Source organism: Hyaena hyaena, unplaced genomic scaffold, assembly GCF_003009895.1.
Source record: "Hyaena hyaena isolate Hyena2069 unplaced genomic scaffold, ASM300989v1 scaffold_188, whole genome shotgun sequence".
Taxonomy (NCBI): Eukaryota; Metazoa; Chordata; class Mammalia; order Carnivora; family Hyaenidae; genus Hyaena; species Hyaena hyaena.
Genome location: NW_024080819.1, coordinates 1,871,381 through 1,882,044, shown reverse-complemented (window position 1 = coordinate 1,882,044; position 10,664 = coordinate 1,871,381). Strand labels below are relative to the sequence as shown.

General features: G+C 38.0%; 1 pseudogene; it reads right to left on the bottom strand.

Annotated features, from left to right (window-relative positions):
* Nucleotides 1-2,849: 2,849 nt before the first annotated feature.
* LOC120237656 lies at nt 2,850-3,940 on the bottom strand (annotated as a pseudogene).
* Nucleotides 3,941-10,664: the final 6,724 nt, after the last annotated feature.

Here is a 10,664-nt window from a genome sequence, read left to right as displayed (position 1 = left end):
TGGGATCAATGAGTATAGAATGGGAAGGAAGGGAGGAAGACTGAGAAAAGAGAGGAATAGGGCTGGAGAGAAGTTACAAGGCTGGGCAGACCCCACAGGGGACACGGATGGCAGGATAATTCTTGAGATACTTCCTATGTGGTAGCAAGGGGTTGATCTTTATACTCACTCTCACCTCATTAGATGTGGGCTGCCCTTAGAAGGGGTCACTCTCCTCAGCTGAAGCAGTCCCCAGAGAGAGCTGACAACGGAGCACTAGTTGCTGACAGCATCCCCAACAGTTGAGGAAATATGTCTTTTAGTCCCGAAAGGGGATTTGGGAGGCATTAGCATAGGGTCCCAAACAGACCTCTGCAAAGACATGAGGATATAAAGGCTATGACGATCTAGCCTACACTGGATCAGATAAGGTCCATATCTGTGTCATCTACGTGCTTTGGAACCTTCAGTAGGTTCTCTCTTGCCCATGTAATATAGTACAAACTCTTCTGCCTGGCATCCGAGCCCCACGTGGACCTTTCTTTCATTCCTCACAACCTCCAGTACACCAGAATTACTTGCCCTTGGTGTGTGTTTTTACTTCTGCATCGAATACCGTTTGACAGTCCAACCTGTATTCATCCTGGAAGTCAGATTTTCTTCTCATCTTGTCCCTCACTGAATCCTCACCCCAGCCTTGTGTAACAGTTCTTCCTGTGGTACACATAGATTGTTCCATCTGCTCCATTCATTTGGGCCCTTGAATATATCCTACTCATTGCATCCATATAGCTAGGACATGTTTGTATCTTGCTCTGCCTGAGAGATGTTAAGCTCCCTGAGGGTGGGAACTGTGCTTATAATACCCAGCATAGGGCCTGGTGCATCATGGTCATCCAAAATATATTGACTTCTCAAACTCTGATGCACTCAGGTCAGCTGTGTAGGGGGAAAAAAAACAAACCTTGGCTTCTTAAAAAATGCTCACAAATGAGTCCCACTTAACTCTCCTTGTTCATGGGTACCCCTTCTTCAATGAGAATTTATAATGCACAGCTCAGTAGACAAAAGAAAAAAGAGAAAAAACAAAACAAAACAAAGGATGAGGCCTTTGCTCAGATGTTCTCATTTACAGTATACTTCAGGACAGGAAATAAAGACTTCCTGCCAATTTAAATGACATTATTTTTGTGGAAGCTTATCCACAGGCATGTAAAAAGACATGTGTACAAAATAAGTTAATCACATATAGCATAAATTGGCTAAAATAGAGTTCAAGTAAATCAAAAATTTTTGAAGAGTCAACAAAATTTCAAAATTTACAGTCATTTCCTGAAAGTACGGTCTGGCAAAATTGGCTTATCACCTCACTTTTAATGCACATATGCGATTTCCTGCTTTACAGCAATTCCCAAAGGGATGAGAAAAAAATATTTTACAACTAGGGAAGTTTTATAAGAGGGATTATCTATAGTTCCTGAATAAGAAGCCTTCTCCCTCTCCAGGCACACCTGCAGCTCCTAATAACCGACTTACGCAATTTTCCTCTCTACTTGAATCAAAATTGGCAATAAATGTTGTATATGTCTCACAGAGTGAATGTTTAAACCTTGTATTTACTGGTTCATGAAACTGGTTCCCTCTAGTTTACCAGCATGGAGGGGTGGGTTTTCAGGGAGCAATTAGGGATAAGATAGCCAAAGAAACACAAAGTCAGTTGAAAAAAGAAATCTGTGTGTCTGGCTCTCTCTATGAATTATGACTATTCAAGGGGGAAAAAAATCTGAACCTTTGCCAAAAGACTGGCGTGTAAAGGGACAGCTGGAGTTTTCTGTTAGGGGTTACAATGCATTACTTGTTCCATAAGGGAAAAAGGGGATCACTTACCACAGCGACTCACACATTGCATGAGTAACTGGCACATCTCTACCTCGTGGAGCATTTTCTTCAAAGGAAAAGAACTAGATATTTCAGGAAGGTCATTGAAGATCTTTGGGTACAGACATGCTGACCTTCCTGGTTGAGATTTGTAGCCTTTGTGGTGTGTGGACTCAGTCTCTATAGATGCCTTTATTGTGCTATAAGTTTTATACAGGATATATTGTTTAAACTGCCAACCCTAATTCGAATTCCCTTAGAGGCTCAGGAAATTCTAACTAAATAATATAAAACCCCATTGTATTTTTCTTTGGTTGAGATGCGAATAACATTTTGAACAAGAACGTCAACAAATGCATAAATGTGGCAAAAGTTGGAACATTCACTGGGACTCTAAAATTTGAATGTTTTAAACATTTAAATACAAATGGAAAACAATGAAAAAAGAATAATAACCACATTTAAAAATCTTAGGAATCAGAGACTGCCACCACTGTCCTTGAATCTGTGCTCATAGTAGGTCTATTTGTTTGCTTATCAGCATTGAGAACAGTGCTAGCCAGGATGGATTAAATTCAGAACAACCCTCTCCACCAGGGTCAAGGCAGATACATCTTTTCCTAACGCCGGATTTATTTGTTTATTATTTTTTTAAAAAGATATTTGAAATAGACCTTTATTCTTATTCTAAATGAAAAGGAATGGGAAGGGCAGTGACCAATGAGGTTTCGCCACTGGATATTGTAATGTGACTATAACAGTCTTTTATTTGAAACTCAGTAGGGAAACAGCTGTGTACCAAAACAGCGAAATATGCAGGTCCAAAAACGAAAGGTACTTTTGAAACTGTCACATTCACTCTGAAACCCATTCATCTCTTTCACCATCCCAAAGATGAAGCACATGTTCCACTCAGCTGTATGTGCCACTGACATCACAGGACAGTTCCATGCAAAACCAGGCTTCTGACACTGGGCTCCAGCTGCACTTCCTCACAGGTTGTCGTCCTTGCCCAAGAGAGCAATTGTTGGAACAACTTCTAGATCCTGCACACACTGTGCTGCCAAAACTGGGTCCGTGACGACCTCTAGTTGGGCAAGAGCAGGCATGGTGAACTCCAAGTTAGGGTCTCCAATTAGTCTTCTAGCAAGCCACAGGATGGACTGTTCAAAGTTGTAGTTACTTTTGGCAGAAATGTCATAGTACTAAAGGTTCTTCTTTCAGTGAAAGACAATACATTTTGCCTTAACTTTCCTGTCCTTCATACCCGCTTCATTGCATATAGCACAATAGGGATGTTTCCACATATTCGTACCAGATCTCTTCGCCAGTTGGGCACATTCTTGTAGGTAACACTTGATGTTATCAAACACTGTAATAGCACACTGGGATTGTATGTAATAGCCACCTCTCAGCCCACCACATTATTCCTAACCAGTGGTATCCCATACTTTGAATGTAGTAGGTTCTCTGTTGGTAAAGAACAGAAGGGGGTGAAGCTCAACACCTAAGGTGGCTACATACTTCTCAAATTCACTGTCAGATGATGTTTCATGAATGTAACTTTCCCAGTACCAACATCACCAACTAATACAAGTTTGAAGAGAACTTGGGGTACTCCTTGGTAGCCATGATGCTATTGCTTCTAGAAGTGTGTCTGGCCTGTCTGACTGAGGCTCCTAACCTTAGATTTAAACAAACAAACAAAAAGCTTTTTAAAGGCTGATTGGACTATTCCATTCAGTAATCTGTGATCTGTTTATTGTATGCAATTGGGGTTAATTTCTTAGATTTCTAACGTTAGTGGGAAAGTCTGACTCCACCTTGTTGGTTGAGCACATCAAGGCATATTAAATTATCTCATATTTAATTTTTCTTAGCAATTTGTATGTTTGGATGCTTATAATGCCTATGGAGAGGAAAAAAATAGGAATTGATGCATTTAAACCAACTTTGAAGTATTTGGGGTTGTCAGAAGCAAAGGGGGTCAGGTTCTAGGATTTATAGTAACAGCTACCAAGAGATCCCACGTGGTTTTCTGAAGGGTGGGGCAGATACCAGTGCTTGAGTCTCCTTGGGCCATGGCCTCAGCAATAAAGCTGTACTAATGGCCCAGGGGTTGTTCAAATTCAAGGACAACTCTGAACCATAGTAGCAGAGAAGAGGCCACTCACTTGCCATTAGAAACTTCCTCACATATATTTTAGTCATCTAGCATTTATGTTAAGATCTCGACAGAAAGAATGTGAATAGTATTTTCCAAAAGAGTTTTAGTTGCCTGAAGGATTTCTTATCATTTAAAATGTCTGTTGGCAGAATTACTGAATCCAAAGAATTTCTTCTCACCGGTATTTTACAAAATTGTTGAACGCTCATATTAATGCTAAAAGACCTGAAGGAAAATAAGAGATGCCCGCATTGTATTTTATGCTCTGTTTGCTCAGATCACCAGAAAGTAACTCATTACCATTTCTACTGAAGAGGTTTCTTTCTGCTTCATTCACTAACTTTGCTTTCTTTATTATCCTACTGACTGCAGGAGTCTCTTTGGCACTTTTGTCATTGACTTTTATCTTTGTTCATATTTTACTCTATAACATCATATGGGAGGTTACCTATCTTTAGAATGGTTAATATTTATAATATTTTTATTTAATTGTAATTCACATATGGTATTATATTAATTTCAGGCATCCAACATAAATGATTCAACAATTCTACACGTTACTCAGTGCTCATCACAGTAAGTATACCCTTAATCCCTTTTATTTATTTTATCCATCTTCCTACCCATCTGGTAGCCACCAGTTTGTTTTCTGTATTTTAAAGCCTGGGTTTTTGTTTGTGTCTTTTTTTCTTTGTTTTTCATTTGTTTCTTAAATTTTGCTTATGAATAAAACCATATGGTATTTGTCTTTGTCTGACCTATTTCACTTAGCATCATACTCTCTAGGTCTATCCATGTTACAAATGGGAAGATCTTATTATCTTTTATGGCTGAATAATATTCCGTTGTATGTATATGCCACTCTTCTTCATTCATTTATGGATAGAGACTTTATACCTTGAGTGTTTTAAATAATGCTGCAATAAACACAGGGGTGCATATATGTTCTTGAATTCGTGTTTTTGTATTCTTTGGGTAGATACCAGTAGTAAAATTACTGGATGATATGGTATTCTATACCTTCATACTGCTTTCCACAGTGACTGCACCAGTTTGCATTCCCAACAGTGTATGAGGATTCATTTTTCTCAAAATCCTCACTGACACTTGTTATTTCTTATCTTTTTGATTCTAGCCATTCTGACAAGTGTAAGGTGATAGCTCATTGTGGTTTTGATTTATATTTCTGTGATGATTAGTGATGTTGAGCATTTTTTCATGTGTCTGTTGGTATGTCTTCTTTGGAAAAATGTCTACTTGGGTCCTCTGCCCATTTTTAATTGTTTGTTTTTGTGTATATGTATCAAGTTATGTAAGTTCTTTATATATTTTGGGTATTAATACATTATAAGATTTATCAGCTGTAAATATATTTTCCAATTCAGTCGGTTGCCTTATTTTTTCTTGATAGTTTCCTCCACTGTGTAAAAGGTTTTAATATTGATGTAGTCCCAATAGATATTTTTGCTTTTGTCTTCTTTGCCTGAGGAGACATTTCTTAAAAAATGTCTCTATGAGTAATCTATTTAATATCATAGAAAAAGAAAAAAAAAAAGAAGGCCTTAGTAGTTGTTTGAAAAATTATAGTTTGTGATCACAGTTCTTTTTATGATCATCCTAATTTTTAAAAATTGTGGTAAAATACACATAAAATTTATCATCTTAACTACTTTTCAGTGTATATAGTTCAGTAGTGTTAAGTATATTTCATATGGTTCTGCAACCAGTTTCCAGAACTTTTCCATCTGACAAAACTGAAACTCTGTACTCATTAAATAACTTCCCATTTCCCTATGTCTCTAGTGTCTGACAACCACCATTCTACTCTCTTTTTCTATGAATTTAACTACTTTAGTTACTCTGTGTAAGTGGAATCCTACAGTATTTGCCTTTATGTGACTGGATTATTTCACGTAGCATGATGTCCTCAAAGTTTATCCATATTGTACACATGTGTCAAAATCTCCTTCTTTTTTAAGGCTAAGTGATATTCCATTGTATGTACATGTCACATTTTGTTTACCCATCTGTCTCTTGATGGTCATTTGATTGCTTCTACTTTTTGACTATTGTGAATAATGCTTTTATGAACATGAGTGTGCAAATATCTGTTTGAGTCCTTAATTTCAATTCTTTTGGACATTTATCTAGAAGTGAGATTTCTGGATCACCTGGTAACTTTATTTCTACCTTTTTTGAAAAAATGCTATGCTGTTTTTCATAGCAGCTGCACCATTTTACATTCCTACCAACTGTGTACAAAAGTTCCAGTTTTTCATATCCTTACCAATGCAGTTTCTGTTTTGTTTTATTTTCCTAATAGTAGCTATCCTCATGGGATAGAGATGATATTTCATTGTGGTTTTCATTTGCATTTCCCTAATGATTAACGATGTCATGATAAACTTAGTTACCCTCTTGAGAAGAGAATCTAGTTGGATGATGCCTCTATGATTCTTCCTGTGAATATTTTACTATCTGTGGTAAGACAAAAGAATGTATCTTTTTCTCTCCTTTCTGTATTACTTTGATATTAAAAATAGTTTTTCCTTTTTGTATGGAGAGGTGAGGAAATTTAGAAATAAAACAGAAGAAAGAAATAGAAATAAAGAAAATGATGGAGAATAAGGAGAAAGAAGAGAGAATGATTAGAAACGAGAGTAGGGAAGTTAAGAAAAAGTGAGAATAAAGCCAAAGATTTTGTCTGGCTTCTGCTAATTTCTTGCAGCCTTGGGATTTATACCATAATTATTTTTCAGGTGACACATCAGGGTGGTCAAATGAGAGGAGTTGATTAGCTGGGAATTCAAGATGAAGAGAGACTTTGAAAGAATTTTATCTAGCTTAGTTCTGCAACTTGCAGGGGAAGAAACCACACTGTGAAATGATTTCCCCAAAGTTCTTCCTGGTAGTTCATGGGAGAACTGGAATTACAACTAATGACTGAGTCAGTATTATTAAGTGACAAATAGAGGGTAATCAAAGTTCTGATATTAAGCCCACTCAAAATTTAATGAAGCTCACTCTCCATACATTATGCATTCTAAATCATGCCTTTGCAATGTATTTGAATCATGCACTTGGTGCTGTGAATCACAACATAATTGGCTCATAAGCCCTGGAAAAGGAGCTGAAAAACCTAGTTTGGCCCTGCTTACTTTTCTGAGCTTAAATTTCCTCATTTATAAAATATAAGTGTTGGACATATGACTTCAAAGTCTTTTTCAGGTCTGAAAATAAATTTCTAGGAATATATCCTCATTCAGCCTCCTCATATATAGCTCCCCTCATGGTTAGCTCTGAAGCAGTTTTCCTGGAGCAATATTTGCCTGGTAGATCTTGTCAGCACACAGCCTTCCATGTCAACAGAGCAAGCTGGTCAGCCAGTCATGTTTGAATAAACTTTGCTGCTTTACTCAGTTTGAAGAGATCGTAGCCATACTCTTCTGCATCCACACCACCCAAGCATTCCTAATTGGCCAAAGTTATTAAATGGCTTAGAAGGGGAGACTTTTTTGTTTTTCTCTTTAAATTCTCAACAGAGAACAAAGCAAAATGTATTAAAAGACCACATATCTTGCAGTTCCTGTGCTGGGCTATACACATCATCCTAGGGAGGATAGGCTTCTTTTCTCCAGTCCTAAAAATCTCAAAAGCAAACCTTAAATGTGTATAGTTTGAAGTTAACCCCATTTCGCTGTAGAAAGAGCCTCAAAAATAGACTCAATTTCTTGAAGAACGAAAGAATGAAAACAGATGTAAGACTTTTGTAAACAGTAGAAGATAATCTATGGACGGATAGATGGATTGCTATAAAAACTGATGTACTTGTATCTAAGTAGGATGAGCATACATCCTGTTTTTCCTGGGGGGGTCCTGATTACTTCTGTTATCTCAGTGTAATTATGAATAGCACATCTTTCACTTCAAAAGCATCCTAGTCAGGAAACTAAATAGCAAAGTTACCCCCAAATAAACAACACTAATGAAAAGAAGTGTTCTCCATGCCAGGACTGGAGGGGACAGTTCTCTTCAAGGCTTCCTTTCAAGATCTTCACCTTGAATTCCAAATTCAAGAATATTGGCCACATATATGACTATTTTAATGAAGTTTATGGCCCCGCTTCAGTTGCCTATCAGTCTAACTATGAGAAACCTCTCCTCATTTTAAAAATTTTCTGGCTGACCAAGAAAACCTGGGAGTGAGAGAGGACCAGGAGAGGGAAAAACAATTGAATTGAAGTCAGGAGAGAATCTTTGAGGAATACAAGATCATACCCACACCTGGATTCCCGTCCTCTAGGCTCCCTAGGTCCCAGAAGATTACCAGTGTTGTAACTACTCCTTTACACTACTATTTCCTTCATCTGTTAAGGTTCAGTTGTTGTGCAAAAGATATTCCCTGAGAATATAAATGGAAGTTGGGGCACCTGGGTGGCTTTGTCAGATAAACATCCAACTCTTGATTTCAGCTCAGGTCATGATCTTACACTTCGTGAGTCGGAGCTCCAAGTTGGGCTCTGTGCTGACAGTGCAGAGCCTGCTTGGGATTCTCTCTCTCTGCCCTTTCCCTGTGCACTCTCTCTTTCTCTCTCAAAATAAATAAACATTAAAAAAAAAAAGTAATGTAAATGGAAGAATCTTGAGGTCTCACTCCTCAAAATGAAATTACTTACTAGACCTTATAACTTATCACTTACTAGAATTTTATTTGATTTCAAAAATCAAATAAAAATGTGCAGAGTCAGGCTGAAACATTCATTGTTTCTTTTGTTAATAAGTGGTTCTAGAAAGATTTGATGCTTAATTCCTGTTAATACCTACCATCATACTGTTAATACAAATTCTTTTCAGTTATAACAACTTCCAGTAAAATAGATGCTTTATTTGCCTTTTAGGCCAAAGTAGCCCTCTTTTCACTTCTGGGTTTAGTCTTTCTTGAAATGAAATAAAAATCATGTGCAATTTTCTCATACATTAGGTTTTTTTAATATGTGAGGGCATTTGCTTCCTTACTTCAGACCAGTGATCCGATTATCGTCCTTTAAGAAATAATGCCTTGGAGAGTAAAGGTTCACCAGTATATATATTCTGTTTATTTGGATTCTGTGCCTGTGAGACAATGGCACATCCTTTCAATATGCCAGTAGGAGAAGGGCTATGCTTAAACACAAAAGCAAAACAACTTTTGTTTTTAACAAATAATTTTTTAATCTGGTTCAAACAAAGATTTCTGTGCAATCCATTGGTTGATTTTACCACACAATAAATCTGATTCAATTGTTTAATTAACAGGAAACTAGTTTGAATGGGTTTAGATTTTATTATTATTATTATTTTAAAGAAAAGAGCTCAGCCTCTAGGAATACCGTCTTAAAAATCAGAGCTAAATTTCTTTTCAGAATTACAATTACTCAATTCTCTCTCATGCCTCATCCCTTCTAAAAAAAAGTTTTCTAAATTGTTTGTTAACCATTTCACAGCTATTACACAGCTAGTATCATGAAATGTATGAATATCAAAATATAACAGTGGAGAGATATTTATAAATATTACTAACAATGAAATAACCTCTGCGGCACCTGGGTGGCTCAGTTGGTTAAGCGTATGACTTTAGGTCAGGTCGCGATCCCATAGTTCATGAGTTCAGGCCTCACATCAGGCTCTGTGCTCACAGCTCAGAGCCTGGAGCCTGCTTCAGATTCTGTGTCTCCCTCTCTCTGCCCCTTTCCTGCTCGCACTCTCTCAAAACAAACAAACAAACAAACAAACATTTATATATATATTTTTAAATGAAATAACCTCTACCTCTGCATTCTCTTGTAGACCTCCCCCCTCTGATTTGCCGTTAGCCAGAGCCAGGCCAGAGCAGTGCCATAAGCCTGAAAGTGTGCCAGCAGCCCCTATAGAGGCCAGACACATGCCAAAGTGACTCCTGCCTTGGGGAGAGGCGAGGGTAAGCACACACACCAGTCCACATGTGACCCCAGCAGTGGGCTGGGGGCAAACATTAAGTCTGCCTGCAGGCAGCTTCCACTGATGAAATCTTCTCAGGGGACAACAGAGGGAGAGTGCCCTGCAGATCAGTGCTGCTACAGCTCTGGCAAAAGCCTGGAATGACTCAACTCAGTCCCAACATGGCTGCAGACTGGTCCACTAACACCACAGGGTCCAAAACCTGTCCACAACAGGCAAAGAGAGCCATTGCAGATGATGGGGCTGAAGGCAAAGGCAACAGCAAGATGCACACACCATACATAGAAGACAACCCTGATGTGCCAGGTTCTGGTGAACAGAGAACATTGCACTGAAGGGCACTACAGGACTTCTTCATAAGGCTACTACATAGGAGACACGGATGACTCTCCTAATGCTTAGAGGCAGAAACAGAGAGTTAGACAAAATGAAGAGACAGAAGGATATGTCCCAAATGAAAGAAAAGGACAAAATCACAACAAGAAAGCTAAATGAAATGGGGATGAGTAATATGCTTGATAGAGAATTTAAAGTAATGGCCATAAAGATACTTAATGGGCTGGAAAAAAGAGTGGGGTGCCTCAGTGTGACCCTCAACAAAGAGATAGAAACCGTTAAAAAGAACCAGTTAGGTATTAAGAACTCAAAAACTAAAATCAAAAAT